Below are 16,845 nucleotides of genomic sequence, written 5' to 3' on the forward strand. Positions count from 1 at the left end.
ATTATTTTGCACAGTTGCCACTCATAATCAGTTTATTTCACCAGGTAGTTTATTTAAAATACTACAAGTACTACTCCTTAAGAAACATGTGCAGACCAAGTGATTTAAAATGATCCTGTAAAACCCAACAACTATTCTAACATCAGTTTCTATATTATTCCTTAACTCAAGTGGCAGAATATTAATGCCCTATATTCACTCAGAACCTCAGCAAAGTATGAGTTAAATGCCTTGCAGTTACTGTATACAAGATGTCCAAGGAAACAAACTCATTTATCATAATGAAATTTAAAGGGAATATCTCACATTACACTTATCAAAGAAGACAAATAACAACTTTTTGAAAACAAAACTAACAAACTAAAAAGCAGGAGCTGACCAAATTTCTTATACATTTACCCCAATATAAACTGTTCCACATAGCAGTTGTGTTGTTTATTACTAATATAGAATCAACACCAAAAATATAATCTTACAGATCTTTTAATATTAACAGAATTTTAAATTTCCCTTATATCCGAGCTTCTATTCTGTATTAAAGAGATGCTGCATCTTTGCAGTGGTAATTGGTAACGTTCATAATTGGAATCAGGGGATAACCTCCTATCCGACCAAAACTGCAGAAAATTCTATAGCTAAAGAATAACTTTATTTGTTCTCTCATGAACAAACTATCAATATCCGTGTAGAATAATTACCAGCAATCATGAAACACATACAATTTTAAATATCATACCTTTCACTTTTCTGTTGAGCATTCATTATACTGTAATCAGATTTTAACATTATATTTTTAAAAAATCTCAATTGTATTAACTAAAATATATTAAGAGTGTAGAAATCATGGCATCTTGTTAGATAAACCAAGTTGGGCACTGTGTTAACTAGCTTCTAAGTAATATTCATGAAATAGACTATGTGATTTAATGCTCTTGTGCACATCTTCAGGACACATATGCCTGCACAAGCTACTGGGACAGACACTTTCATGTGTTTATTCAACAGGTATTTTGTGAGTATCTATTGTTCTATGTGCCAGGAAACAAGAGGGGTTCAGGTTAACTCAGTGAGCAAAAGAGTCATGGTCTCAGTCCTTTAAAAAAATATTTTTTAGGGCTTCCCTGGTGGCGCAGTGGTTGAGAGTCCGCCTGCCGATGCAGGGGACACGGGTTCGTGCCCCGGTCTGTGAAGATCCCACATGCTGCAGAGCGGCTAGGCCCGTGAGCCATGGCTGCTGAACCTGCGTGTCCGGAGCCTGTGCTCCACAACGGGAGAGGCCACAACAGTGAGAGGCCCGCGTACCGCAAAAAAAAAAAAAAAAATAAAATAAATATATATATATATACACATATATATATATTTTAGATAAGCAAAAAATGTTTATAGAAAGCATTTTTAAAGAAATAAATGAAAATTTCAAAAATGTGAAATAAGACTTTTGAAATATTTAAAATACAGGTATAGCTGAAACTAAACTTATGCAACTTGCTCATTCTCAACAATTTAAAGACATAACTATGAAGATAATGAAGGAAATACATCTTCAGTTTTCTGTGTAATTACAAAATTTTTCTTAATTTCAATAACTGGTGTCATCTATGACATGAAGATATAACAGCTTAGAATCTAAATCATGCTGCAAAGTCAAATAAACCTGCAATGGATTCCCAGCTCTAAGCAAATTGGAAAAACACTATCAATCTCCAGAGGTTCTCAGTAAGGTGCCTGAGACACAGTTAGTGAATTCTCAACAAAGGCAAGTATTTTCTCACATGATACTTATGGTTTTACTCATGTTGGTAAACATACACACTCTCCATAACTATCAACAGGAACATTTGTAAATGAGAGCTACTCACTTTTAACTTCACTGCCCTTAGTATGTCCTGGCCCAAAGAAACTCCACTATGGCCACGTCATCCTGCCCTGCAACCAGAGATACCTCACCCCTCCCAATCCCTGTCCAAATTCAAAACTTGCCCACTTAGGGACTTCCCTGGTGGTCCAGTGGCTCAGAATCCAAGCTCCCAATGCAGGGCACCCGGGTTCAATCCCTGGTCAGGGAACTAGATCCTGCATGCCACAACTAAAAGATTCCGCATGCTGCAACTAAGACCCAGCGCAGCCAAATAAATAAATACATATTAAAAAAACAAAAAAACAAAAAACTTGGGACTTCCCTGGTGGCGCAGTGGTTAAGAATCCGCCTGCCAGTGCAGGGGACAAGGGCTCGAGCCCTGGTCTGGGAAGATCTCACATGCTGCAGAGTAACTAAGCCCATGAGCCACAACTACTGAGCCTGCACTCTAGAGCCTGTGCTCCGAAACAAGAGAAGCCACTGTAACGAGAAGCTCACGTACCACGACGAAGAGTAGCCCTTGCTCGACGCAACTAGAGAAAGCCTGTGCGCAGCAACGAAGACCTAACACAGCCAAAAAATTAATAAAAAAAAAAAATTAAAGGAAAAGCTTGCCTACTTAAACATCCCAATCCTATGTTCCATTCTCTATTTTTTTAAGGCAGTAAATAGCTATTTTGATGAATGTATCTGTTCTTACGTGCTAGTAGCTTAACATACTACTCAATCCAGAAAACACACTTGTATGTTTAAAGAAGACCTATATTCTGGATAAAATGGCAAATTAAACATTACTTTTGTTCCCTTCCAAAATTCCACTAAAGGAACTTTTGAAAAGGCATACGCCAATGAGGTAAAAAACAACATAGAAGAGAGCAGCAACAAAATTTTGGAAGTCGTAAAGCAAATGGGCAGTGACAATTAGCCCAGCAGATACAAGAAAGTTGAATCCTAAGCAAAGAGTGGAGAAGGCCAAGAAATGATTACACCATAAATAAGTACTCAAAGGCTCAGGAACCAGAATTGAAGGCTGAGTACTTATGGAAAATGAGGTGATGGTGGCGGGGTAACATCAAATATATTTGGTTAGAAGCCTTTTTTTTTTTTTTTTTTTTGCATTACGCGGGCCTCTCACTGTTGTGGCCTCTCCCGTTGCGGAGCACAGGCTCCGGACGCGCAGGCTCAGCGGCCATGGCTCACGGGTCCAGCCGCTCCGCGGCATGTGGGATCCTCCCGGACTGGGTCACGAACCCGTGTCCCTGCATCGGCAGGCGGACCCTCAACCACTGCACCACCAGGGAAGCCCTAGAAGCCTTTTTAACAAGTGAGTGTATCCACCATCCCCTGTCCTACCCTGGCAGGAAAGCAGCAAGGCTAGACTCTGAATCTAGACTGGGTTAGAGATACCCACCTGGAGAGAGGAGGATTAAGTGAATGTTTTTATAGGGAATGTTGGACCTCCAAGCCCTCTGTTCACCTACCATCCAGCACACTGACCTATGTCCTATAGGCAGGAGAATGGAAGACCGTTTTCCATAAAGTAGAAAGAAAGAAAAAGAAGTAAAAAATAACAGAAAAGTTGAGGAATTTAGGTGTCCAATCCTTTAAGTTCAAATTCCAAATAATAGGAATTGCAGAGAGAGGACATTATACAAGGAGAGAGAGAGAGAGAGAGAGAGAGAAAAAGATCACCTACAAAACATTAAAGGTCAAAACACTTAAAACTAATGAAACATGGGACCTCCCTGGTGGCACGGTGGTTAAGAATCCGCCTGCCAATTCAGGGGACACAGGTTCGAGCCCTGGTCCGGGAGGATCCCACATGCCACGGAGCAGCTGGGCCCGTGTGCCACAACTACTGAGCCTGCGCTCTAGAGCCCACAAGCCACAGCTGCTGAGCCTGCGAGCCACAACTACTGAAGCCTGCATGCCTAGAGCCAGTGCTCTGCAACAAGAGAAGCCACCGCAATAAGTCCACGCACCACGACAAAGAGTAGCCCCCACTTGCCGCAACTAGAGAAAGCCCAGGCTCAGCAATGAAGACCCAACACAGCCAAAAATAAAAATAAATAAAAATTTATTTTAAAAAAAGCTAATGGAACAATGTCTTTTAAACTTTTGAGGAAGATGTATTTTCAACCCAGAATTCAGTCAAACCATCTATCAAATGTGAGAGTAGAATAAAGACATTTTCAGATTTACAAAGTCTCAAAATTTTTTATATCCTATGTTCTCTTTCTCAGGAAATAAGGAAGTAAAGCAGAGAAGATACAAAATAAAGAATCCTAACATGAGTTCTAACACAGGAGAGAGGCAAAGGCATTCCAGGATGATGGCAAAGGGAAACTCTAAGATGATAGCTATGAACCTGGCTGAAAAGATGTCTGTCTAGATTAGGTGAGTAGGCGGCAGGAGAGATTTCTTCAGAAAAATGAAACTGATAGAATTTCCGATGGGTCAAAATATCTGGAGCAGAGATTTAGACAATTTGGGGCTGAGTAGGTTGTGAGTGTAAATGAAACTAACAACAACAATAAAAACCAATTAAGTTCCAGAAAAAAACATTATGTAGTTACAGGCAAGTAATCATGATATAATACATGGCTCAGCTGTGATTAGCATTTTCATAATCATAAAAATACAATCGTGGAATACTGATCTAACAAATTATAATGGAATTGTGTTGGGAGGATGGGAGGAGGGGAGAGAAAGGGTGCGTGTCTGGGGAAAAGACGTGTGAAAATGAGCTAAAACACCATCGTCCATACAGAGCAGTCAATAGGTCATGCCTAAAACAAAACAAAAAACAATCAAGAAATAGTAACAGAAGAGTGTTATTTAGAGACATGAATATAAATTCTAAAAGAAACAGCAAAAATAGTCAAAAGTAGCTGCCTTTCGGAAGGGGGATATTAAACAGACTTTTTGTCATTAGACTTTTATTTTTCATTAAATGTTTTACGGAACTAGTTGACTCTAATTATGTATGAGTAAGTTTGATGAAACTAAAAACTAGAGACCAAGAGGAAAGAAGGAGGGCAGGAAGGGACGCAGAAAAGGAGGGTGGGAGGGAAGAAAGCAGGAAGGGAGAAAAAAGGCTTTCTAGATATCCAAAACAGTAATCCAAAGGGCAATGGTGTGAATTTATGAGTTTGGCTTGGCGCTAAGCAGGAACTCTAGGAATCCTCCATCTTGTGTGCTCACTTCTTTCTCTCTCTCTTTCTCATGTAAACATCTCTTTACAGGTTCTGCTTTAGAATTAACACTTACACACATTTATAAGTGGAATCTGAAACTCTCCTCAAGTTAATATTTTGACTGAACTAAATCCAAAATTCCTGCCAGGGTTAAAAAAAAAAATCTGAAAAAGAAAGTGATCCTAAAATAAAGCTCAAATAATAAATAATTAATTTTTTTAGAAATTGAAAAGAACACAGACAGCACTGGTGAAGCGGGGGAAGCCCTAGCAGATATTAACACCTATTATAAGACAATAATTAAAAGCGTGATACTTTTGCCAACCTGAAAATTAGATAAATGGACACAAATAAAACATGGAGAAATATACCAATTATATATAAAATGTTAGTGTATGAAGAAGCAGCCATCAAAAAATAATAGGGGGGCTTCCCTGGTGGTGCAGTGGTTGAGAGTCCGCCTGCCGATGCAGGGGACACGGGTTCGTGCCCCGGTCCGGGAAGATCCCACATGCCGCGGAGCGGCTAGGCCCGTGAGCGATGGCCGCTGAGCCTGCGCGTCCGGAGCCTGTGCTCTGCAACGGGAGAGGCCACAACAGTGAGAGGCCCGTGTACCAAAATAAATAAATAAATAAATAATAATAATAATAGTAATAATAGGGGAGGAAACAATTTAAGCAACTAGAGTGATGTAATTGACTAGCAAGAATGTATTTCTCTCTAATCCTTATCAAAGACCCCATAATATACCTCAAGAACATCAAAGAATTAAAAATGCAAACATCAGTAACAGAAGTATTAATAGAAAATAAAGTGGAATATTTATCAGTACTCTGGGATAATAACTTTCTATGGGATTTGAGGTTGTGGAAGAACTCTCAAGGAAAAAGACAACCAAATCTGATTATATAAAATTTGAAATCTCTATGCAACAAAAAAGGATAATAAATACTAAAAATTAAAGCAAGAGACTGGAAGAAGATATTTGCACAAAACATAATAGACATTAGGTAGGTACACAAAATTATGTGAATAGACAACCTCAACTGATAAGAAAATAACATGACAAAATGTATTGAGGAAAATATACAGAAAGACAATCACAGGAGATAAAATATTCTCAATAAAAACATGAAATGATAGTATCTGCTCTTTAGCAAATAAATACAAATTAAAAATAAGATACTAATTTAGACTTAGACAAAAATGAGGGGGAAAAATCACAATACAATGTTTATCGATGCTTTAGTTACTAGATGGGAAGAATAAAATTGAAAACACTTATTGTGTATTTATGCTGCTGTCAGTGGTAGGTGTAGGTATCTAGATGTCAACAGAAAGGAGAAAATGTTCGTGGCGCTCTACGTTTCAGGAAAGGGCAATTAATACCTTGAGAAATTTTCTAATTAAACAACAACAAAATTATGCTGACTACATGGAATTTTCTTCTACAAACTGTTAATCTTTTCAGAGGAGTTGACACTACTATAGTTTTGACTCTTTAAGGGATAAGCTTCATCCTCTAAAGAGTTCTACATTTCCAAAAGGAGAAAAATATTACAGTTCACCACCATAGCTTTTTATTAAAAAATTCTCATTCTCAATGAAAACATAAAAGTTGACATAATTTACAAAAGTATTCAATTGGATTCACAGTGGTTAAACTCATCACCCACCTACACTGCAGCAATAAACCAAGCTCGAACTATGCAAAATAGAAAGTGTTTAGAATTATTTCCTCACCATTCATATACTCCCTATATACAATATTTATAGTAAAAGCAAGAAAAAAATTAGAACATAAATTGAGTATTACTTGCAATACCAAGGAATATGCCAAAGCATGGAAGTAAAGATGTGAGAAAACATTGCAAATGGTCATCATAGGACATCACATGTCCATTCACTTAAAAATCACACTTCCAGTCTGAGTTCTATTTTCACTTGCACTGTAGTCTTTAATTCCAGTTTTTAGTATCAACGTTGTTTTGAGATGCTGGATGGTGTAGATATGTTTACGTTGACTTAAATGAGATACAGCAGAGCATTCTACACCTCCATCTACATCTAGTAAATGCTGCCCCATGATGACTTAATCCTCCCTTCTCTGCAATCAGCCAAATGGATGGTATTCTTTTTTTCTTTTTTTGAACCAGGGACTGAACCTGGGCTTTGGCAGTGAAAGTGCCAAGTCCTAAACACTGGACTGCCAGGGAATTCCCCAATGGATGGTCTTAGCATCCACTGGGGAATTAGCATGAGTTGAGCTGCTAAACCAGGCAGAGGCTACCAACTGCAATACAAGTGCTGCATCCTCTCTCAGCAGAGTTGAGAGAGTGAAGTGGAAAGATGAGAGGTCAGAGCAGACACTGACCTCTAAGCAAAGGTTCTCCAACCTTGGTCTATGATGAGACCCAAAGGCAAATCTGTCAAGCACCCTCCTAGGCCATAATCATCAGATTCTTCAAATTAACTCTTAAAAAGCTGTAATATAAACTCATGATTTTCAGAGCTTTAAGTTTACATCATTTTACTGTATATTACGTATTAAAATATTAACAAATTAGCTTCTAGCAATGGCACATTGAAAGAGACACACAGAAACTTCCTTCTCTGTTCCTTAGCATCTATTTTATTCAATAAACGAAGGAGTCATTTTCTTGTTCTCTCTTTGCCAGTGTGTGCACTCACATACTGTAAACACACACCACACACACATACACACACACACACACACACACGCATGTGAAGGATTGGTCAGTTTTGAACTAGAGAGACCAAAAGATCTTCCTTTGTTTAAAAAGAGGTCCCTTGTCTTATAATGAAAGCCAGGCTCATAGCTTCTATTTTTATATAAATTGTGTTTCCTAAGAGTGGGACACTTTCTCTGACCTTAGATTAAGCTGCGTTCCTGACTCCATGATCTCACACTTTCTTATACCCCCCCTTTCCTAATATTCATCATATTCTATTGTTAACTGTTTCATTGCTTGTCTTCTTTGCTTGCCAATAAGCTCCATGGGGTCAAGGGCTGTACTTACTATGTTTGCCATGCACCCCAAAATGTCCAGCTAATAGAAGAGCCTCAATAAATATCTGTTGAATAACTATGCTTGCTAGACTGATTATTTCTTTCAATCATTTTTGATGAGGCTAGGTGTCTTGTACACCAAGATGAAGAAGACAGTCATTGCCTTCAAGGTGCTCACAGGCTGGTAGGGAGGATAATGATAAAAAATGTAATAATAGGGGGATATATGGGTTTACTTTCTGAGCTCAGTAGAAAATGGTGAACTCAACTGGATAAGGGGAAGGGAAGGCTTCCTAGAGAAGGTGATGTCTGAGCTGATTCTAAACGGTTTAACAGGGGTTAGCTGGGCAAGGAGAAGGGGAAGGGACCAGGCAGAGACAACCTGAGCAAAGGCATAAAGCATTGAAGGTATAGGAACTAGAGCAATTCTGTGCTGCAGGAGTGAACCAAACATATCAATACGTGCTAGGAGTTTTACCAGATTATTCTTTAGGTGACTAACATTTCCTACAATGACCTGACTCAAATTCAGTGCCTTTCCTTTTGAAGAAAAATAATTATTCCCCATTTCAGTGAATCAGATAATATATTCCCCTGACATAGTTACCTGTCTCATCCTATTAGATAGTCATTTAAAGCTTTAAGACAGCACCTCAAAGTTTCAACTGGTGTAAGATTTTTCTGGAAAATCTTATTCTCCTAGAAAGTTTACTGATTCCTATAAATTCACTGATTCCCCCCCCACACTTTTATCTACAACTATTCCAGGAATTTGGCATCTCTCCCCCAGTTATCAAGATAGTAAAAAGCCAAGCCAGAAACACCTCTCTCTCTCTCCAGCAATCCTGGTCGGAAGCCAGCCAAGGAATTTGGGCCAGGCTCTCCATTGGCCACACCAGGAATATGCTATGAAAGACAAGGGGTGAATATCACTATAACAAGCCTGCTGGGATTAAGGCTCAGGTGCTCTTCCGTTCCACAGTTCCCTTGGCTTCTTGCTAATCTGAAAAATTCCCATAGGCTTGGTCACCCTCAAGGGTATAATGGTTCAGGGCAATGGTTCTTAAAACCATAGATAGCATGGATCAAAATCATCTGGGGAAAATGTGTTGAAAATGTCAATTCATGGGCTCCACTTTTAAAGATTCTGTTCTAGTAGATCTTGAATGGTGGCCTGGACTTCCCTTTCTGTTTTCTTTTTGTTGTTGTTTGTTTGTTCATAGCGGATGTTTTAAAATATCTCAGGCAATTCTGATCTTATAACCTACAGGCTACATACTGAGATTCACTGGACCAGTTTGGGGCCTGTCAAAGGCTTATAAAAAAGGGAAAGGGGAGGATGGAGAGAAGAGAGAGAAAAGGTAGCTTCATATCACAAAACTGTTTACCATTTAACAAGGGTAAAGCCTTGGATTGCAGCAAAGACCAGCACTTCTGTCGGTGGTCTGGACAGCCTGGGTGTTTGGTTAGCGTTCTCTACTGTGCACCCCACTCCACTCATCCTAGCCAAGCCTCACTTGGCTCTTCTGCGACTAATCTTCCCAGGATTAAGGCTACTCTTGCTCTCTGGTTAGCTATTTGAAATCCTTAAGGGTCTTGGACAAAATGCCAGCTTCCTGGGCTTCACTCATCAGGGCAATGATCTGGCTTAGAAATAAACGGCAAGGCCCTCGCAGCGGAGAACACTTTCTTCCAGAGAAATGTAGTGGATGATGTGATACTCAGATCCCTTCACGACCAAGGCCCTTGTTCCCCGGGTGCCAGGAACATTGGTTGCGGAAGGCTCACAGCTCCAGGAATTGCCCTTGACTAAAGGGAGTTGCTTTGTCCAAGATTACACTTTCTGCCTGAACGCAGCCCACGTGATTTTGGGGATACAGTGACCCTTGCTTCATGGTGGCAGAACGATTCTGAAGGGCCATCCCACCTCCAAAGTTCCCCACTGTTGAGACCACCCTTGTACATGCATTGCAGTTAATTCTTCCCTCTGCATAATCCTGCTGTCCTCCCTCCCTGCCAAGTGTTATTCCCAGGGCACCTCCCCGTAAATTTCTTGTGTGCAAATCTCAGAGTTTGTTTCCAGAAAACCTGACCTAAGGTACTGGACTTGCCTCTTTTAGTCAAGTAGTGAGAGCACAGCGTACTGGGCCTCTGCACCTTACTTCTTGGGTAACGTTGGGGGGTCCCTTCATCTCTCCCAGGGTCTCCTTCCTCATCTATAGAATTTGAATACAGATAACGATAGCAATAATACTTATTATAACTGTTTTGCCAGGCTTTTATGAGAATTAAAGGAGAAAATATCCACGAGAGTACTTTGTAAGTAATGAAGAACTGTACAGTCTTGTCAGCTGACATCACTATATGTTGGTTTACCATGTGATAATCAGGGAAGCGGGGGGGAAGAAGTGGGATATCTACTAATATTATACAATTCAGCTTACACACCGTGCCCGACTTTATCTGAAATTAAAAGATCTGCGTCACTAATCAATACACCCAGGCATATAATAGAAAATTAAAAAAAAAAAAAACCCAGGAGGTTAGACACGCATTGCTGCAACCCTGAAACTGAAACAGAAGTGAGAACAATCCTTGTTCACTCTTTTTCCATATGAAGATAGCAGTAGAGTTATTTCCACTACTCTGAAAAGTCAGAATTCACATGATTACCCAAAAAGTTATGCAATGAGCAATGAAATGTCATTTTATATCTTTGAACAGAGAAACAAGTATAACAATTGGGTATACAAAAGGGGGAACACTTTTCTAAGCAACTTCTTATTTCTGGATTACCTTGATACTGTATCCACTAAAAAGAAAAAAAAAAGTACATTAACTGAAAACATTTAATTAGCTTAAGAAAGATAACTGGAAATTACCAATCCTAAAACTTCTCCCTACTAAAAATTACCAAATTATTGAGCCTTACAAAGAACTTGAATGAGATACACAGATAATGTCTGGTATCCACAGACTCAGAAGGACTGACCAGCAAATGACTTACCCTGACAGACGGTTTCATTATCAGCAAAAGTCACAGAATGGTTAGCACTCGGAGGCTTAGAGACCTACCAGAGCCCCTAACTCTGGCAATTCTCCGCTCTCAGGGAAACCACAGTCAAAATGAGGAGGCCAGACAAACCCACATGAAATATTAACCAAAACCCTTCCCTTTATTGTTCTCTGAGCACTGAATGAATTACAGGCAGGCACAGAGGAATTTAGACCAAGGGGTAAACATGTGGGCTGGATCATCCTGGAAGGCTTCATGTCAGTCTCATATAATGAGAAACTATAAATATCTAGATTTCCTGGTAAAGCTAAAGAAATGCTGAATGAAACATTTTGTTTGTACGTGGAGAAAACATTTCAAAACTTCAAGTTTTAGATACTTGAACATTTTAAAACTTCAAACTTTCAGTGAGTTTGCTGATTCGGTTAGGTACAACATTAATTCAATGTCTATAATCCTTACATGGTCCAAAGTAGAGGCCCCTGAGGAAAAAGAGAATGAGACCGTGCTTGCTGAAGAAAACTCAGAGAATTATTCCATGCCAAGGTAGGCTGAATCATGAAATGATAATAGTGAAGAGTTGGGGTCATATTTTTTTTAGGGGGGGAGGTGGGGTTGTTAGTCAAAAAATATCTTTGTCAGGACCAAAGGAATCGACCTGAAAATAGAAATGAAGGCCCGAACCAGGAAACCTGAATCATTTTGCTCAGCAAAAATCAAGAAAACAGGGGATACAGCAGCGCCAGCTTCACTTACCAAGATTCTGGAAGTTAGAAGCAGGAGAGGCTGGTAAGTACCTGCTTCGGGGTAAAACCAGAACAAAATAGGCCCCAGAAGGCAGATTATGAACCAGGAGTATAAGGTCTGGAGTTGTTATGGACCTGCCTGCATCTATTAGTAAAGCTTCTACCACCAGACTCTGCTCTGCAGATGAATACCCCCTGGCCACCCTTTCTGCTTCCCCATGGGAGCGATACTACAGATCTTAGCAACAAAATATTGAGTGCATCTAAGAAACACAAAGCGCTAAACTGAGGCAACTCTGAGGACAATTGTGTGGAAGCTGTGGGAACCTTCAGTCACTCCATTAAAATGTTTTAAATTCCCAGGAGAAAGGTTCTGATTATTCTAGGTTTATTCCTAGACCAACCAGGTATTTCTTGGGGTGAAGGTGGTGGGGGAGGGGTGCCACAGCACAATAGGACCAGAGGCAGCCCCATCTCATGTATTGATTGGGCTATTCCTGGTTGAGGGAGAATTGTCAGGATCAGGAGAGTGACTCTACTTTGAGTTCACCACAGTGTCCAAAACATCATTCATTCATTCATTCATTCACTAGTTCGTTCATAAAGACACTGTATCAGAGCAGAGTGGTTAAGAATGCAAGGTCTGCAAAGGGGAAAGGTGAGGAGGAGGGATAAATTGGGAGTTTGGGATTAACATATACACACTACTATATATAAAATAGATAATCAACAAGGACCTACTGTGTAGCACAGGGAACTCTACTCAATATTATGTAATGACCTATATGGGAAAAGAACCTGAAAAAGAATCGATATATGTATATGTATAACTGAATCACTCTGCTGTACACCTGAAACTAACACAAAATTGTAAATCAACTCTAATATAAAATAAAAATCATATCAAAAAATTTTTTTAAAGAAAGCAAGGTCTGGAGCCTGATGCTTGGGATCAATTTCCTGGCTCTGACAATTACTAACACTGCACTTCCTTCACCAGTGAAAAGTAGTTAACTATCATACCTATCTCACAGAATTGCAATAAGGAGTAAAAGACTTGATTCACGTAATGAGCCTAGAATAGTGCCTAGAACATAATACGCACTCAATAAATTTTAGCTATTATTAGTATTCATTCAAAAATGTCTCACGAGTACTGACTATATGCCAAACGCTGTGTGAGCTCCTCATCGTCCTTGAAACCGAACCAACTCTTCCATTTATGTTCCTACCTTAGTCGTTAACTAGAAACGCGGGAGTCATCCTAACCTCCTCCCTCTCCCTCATTGCCCACTTCTGGGTTCTGTGGCCAGGTTCCACCTACTGAACATCTGTCAGCTCCTTCCCTCTTTTCCATTCCTCACTGTCACTACTTGACTCAAGCCTTCTTTAATTTCTCATCTTGAATATTACAACGATCTCCTCTGTGTCTCCCTAAGGCCAGTGCCACTCTCATCCAATCTCTTCTCTCTCTTGATTCTAAGTTGTCTTTTTAAAACAGGTATCTGACAATATCATTCGATTGACTAAAGTCCTTTACAGGATAAACTCAGAGCTCCTACATGACATACGGACCTTCGTGACCTGGCCCAGCCTGTCTCTCCAGGCCCCTCCCCAGCTGGTGTCCACCCCCAAACAGGCTGATCCTTCTGCTGGGTGGTCTAGCCCTCCATCTGCTGATGACTCCTCCTCTTACATTAAGGTTCACTATTTAATTAATACTTACTTCCTAACACTTATCATGACTGAAGCCTGTGCCAAGTTCAGGCAGTACAATGATGAAGATCACACTCAACCCTTTCTCATAGAAAAAGTAATTTTGAGGCTCTTGAGAGAGAAATAAAGTATGGAGATTAAGGTAAAGTTGTCTCCAATTTACCACTGTTTCCCTCACTAGCTGGATATCTTATGGAATTGGAGAAATTGAATATATTCTGGTATCAGGTCCAAAAGCACCTCAGCAGATTCCAGTCCCAACAGTGGATTTACTCATTTTGAGTCATACAGCTATAATGCGTTAGAAAAGGTTGATTGGAACTATAAAAAACAGTGATCGGAAAGTTGCTTCAATATGGAGTTATAACGTTTTTATGCCATTAATCGGTCACTTAAAAATGCCTGTGATTGGGCTTCCCTGGTGGCACAGTGGTTGAGAGTCCGCCTGCCGATGCAAAGGACACGGGTTCGTGCCCCAGTCCGCGAAGATCCCACATGCTGCGGAGCGGCTGGGCCTGTGGGCCATGGCCGCTGAGCCTGCGCGTCCGGAGCCTGTGCTCTGCAGCGGGAGAGGCCACAACAGTGAGAGGCCTGCATACCGCAAAAAAAAAAAAAAAAAAAAAAAATGCCTGTGATTGTCTAGGGGTAATAACAGGCTAGACTTATTTTTACATGGTTATTAGATAATATGAAATACAGTCAATTCAGAATCTCTAAAAATCATGCCTTTCTAATTAATATATTTTTAAATCACTTATTGAATGAAACACTGACAAATAAGCTCAACAGGCTGCCTACAAAGACAAGTAGATGATTAAACCCAAAACCTTCCTCGTTCTTCCAGAAATGATGACGCACTTCACTGAAAATCCCAGATCTGCAAGAACTTCAGTCATATTGGGATATATTGGGCTCTACTGTGGGCACAGATTTGTCATTGCACTCACCTCCTTCTACTAGATTTTCCAGTGGATTTGCCAGCCTTCTACACCAGCCTTTAGGGCTCTTGTCAGCAAGATCCTGTCTTATTCTCAGCTGTATAACCAGAGCTCGGTAAAGAGACTGGCACAGAGAAGGTGCCCAATGACTGTCTGCTGGGCTGAATTCAGCTCAACTCAGCTCCAACAGTGATGCTGTCCACTTCTCTACTGTGTCCCTTCCTAAGAGCGGCTAACCTGCTGCAACAGACCTATCAGCTTCAACATTTTAATTTCTTAGCTCCAACTGGTATCCACCATCTTCACAACTTTTCATGTGGCATTAATTTACTAAAGACAAACTGTCTAAAATATCTTGATTCAGAGTGGCATACAATCACCAGGTAATGTGACATACTTCTATAACACCATCCCAATGAAAGTAATAACAAACCAGTTATTGAATAATGAAATTAATTTTCTCTTGGGCCTCTGTGGCAAAGCACATGATTTTAATGGTTATCTTACATCAGTCTAGTGACCCTAGCTGGTATGCTGTACCATCAGGTGCTCTTGCAAACAAAACTTTAAACGGTTACTTCCTATACCACCAGCCCCAGTTTAGCAGCGCCTGCATTTCACATCTTAATCTTATTTTAAATACAGCCAGAGCAAACCTCACTTTTCAAAAGTTCATTAACAAAGTCTTACAATTAAGAGAGCAGCGCTGTGACTCATTTTTGGATACCCGTGTGGAAATAACAACTCCTCCCTTTGCTGAGAAACGGCTTAATCAAGTGCGCGAGAACCACAGGAAGTAACACAGACCTCGGCTACTATGAGCCGAGTCTAGATAGAATTCCCTCTCGGGACGGTGTGGTGCTTCTACGCGCTGCCACTACCTGTTGTCCCCATTCTTCTGAAAAGAAAACAGTTTTATGTGGGCTTGGAAGGAACTATTTCAAGGCGGTATCAACTTCTCCGTATTTCTTGGCTCCTGAGTCATACTGCCAAGTTCAAGTCAAGAAGTCCCCATTCTGGTATTTTTGAGAAAGTGCAACCTAATAGGAAGTGAAGAGATGATCAAACCGAAGTAATGCCTCCACTAATTTAAAAAAAAAAAATCAGCCTTTCGACTCAAAAAAAAAAGTAGTCTTGGGTGGATACTGTATAAGGTAAGCCTACAACAGGTGATCTCTGAAATAATTTCTATGAAGCCCTAAATGCGCAGTCCCTTGTCCACTAGGAGAAAAAGCAATCACTGCGCTCGGTATTAGGAACCCAAATGCCGTGTTCCCCGACATGCCCCCAAAGGCATCCCTCGTGTCCCCGACCAAGCGAGTCGCTCCACAGCTCTCAGCGCACAGCCTAGCGGGGCGCGTCCTCGCTCCTAGGGGCGGTGAACGAGAGAAAAAGAGACCCAAGGGAAGAAACACAAACCAGGAACGGGACACCGCGTGCGAACCGAGAAGCCCTCTCCAGTGGGCGCCCGTGCCACGCCGGGCGCCGGGCGGGGATGGAAACCTGTGGCGCGACTCCTGGCGAATGGGCTCCCGGCGCCTCCAGCGGCTCCACTGCGACCTCCCCAGCTCCGCGCCGCTGCCGCCGCCGCATCTGGGCGTCGGCCCGGCCCCCCGAGCGTCGGAAGCTCCTACAGTACGGGACCAGGCCCCGCCCCCGGACGGCGGCGCCGGATCCCCGCGCGCCCCGCCCCGCCCCGCCCCTCCAGCAGCCAGGGCGCTCCGGACCACTGGGACTCCGGTGGACCCTCTCCCGCTTCCTCCCCCTCCTGTGCGCCCCCGGATGCTCTGGGCGGAGGAGCTGAGAGCCGCGGAGTGCGCCGCCCGAGGTACGTCACCCCGTTTCCTAGCCCCCTTCTCCTTGGCGACCCCCAGCGCCGGGGGCGTGGCCCAAAGGCGCGGGACTTTCCGCCGGGATCCCCCCTGCGCTGGTGACGTTTGCGGGCCGTGCCGGTGCGTTTCCCGCACGGTTCTGAGTGCTGGGGTGACTGCGAGGGGCTGCGGCCGGCTGTGCACCTGCTGCGCGACCCTGTCGGCGGCCGGCGAGGAGGCTGCGGGTCCCCCCGAGGCTGAGCACCGCCCTCCCAGAACCCACCCGGATTCAGCCCTTTCCAGTGAGCTTTAAAAGCCAGCCCGGTTCACTCATTCTTTCGTTCGTTCGATACTAACCTAGCGTCCACACAAGTGCTGAGGATACTGCGTGGCCAAAAGCACCGCCAAGCCATTGCCCTCAAGGACCCGGCATTTCCAGTGAGGAAAGATGAACAGATAAAGTGTTTATCATGTGAGGTTAGTGGTATCTTGAAAAATAAGGCGGAGGCTTAAAAAGTTAGAAAGTGCTCAA

The 16,845-nt window shown here is 41.9% G+C and overlaps 1 protein-coding gene across 2 annotated transcripts in view; it reads right to left on the reverse strand.

Annotated features, from left to right (window-relative positions):
• STX11 (syntaxin 11) overlaps nt 1–16,119 on the reverse strand; it is a 32,413-nt gene extending 16,294 nt beyond the window's left edge. The window contains exon 1 of one of the 2 annotated variants that reach the window (XM_082634073.1): nt 15,947–16,119. The gene's annotated coding sequence lies outside the window, so the exon portion shown is untranslated. Of the gene's footprint in view, nt 1–15,921 lie in introns of both variants that reach the window. The other variant, XM_082634072.1, reaches the window with a different exon arrangement.
• Between the last annotated feature and the right edge of the window lie 726 nt (nt 16,120–16,845).

This window comes from Mesoplodon mirus (genome assembly GCF_964341445.2).
Source record: "Mesoplodon mirus genome assembly, chromosome: 10".
In the NCBI taxonomy this organism is placed as follows: Eukaryota; Metazoa; Chordata; class Mammalia; order Artiodactyla; family Ziphiidae; genus Mesoplodon; species Mesoplodon mirus.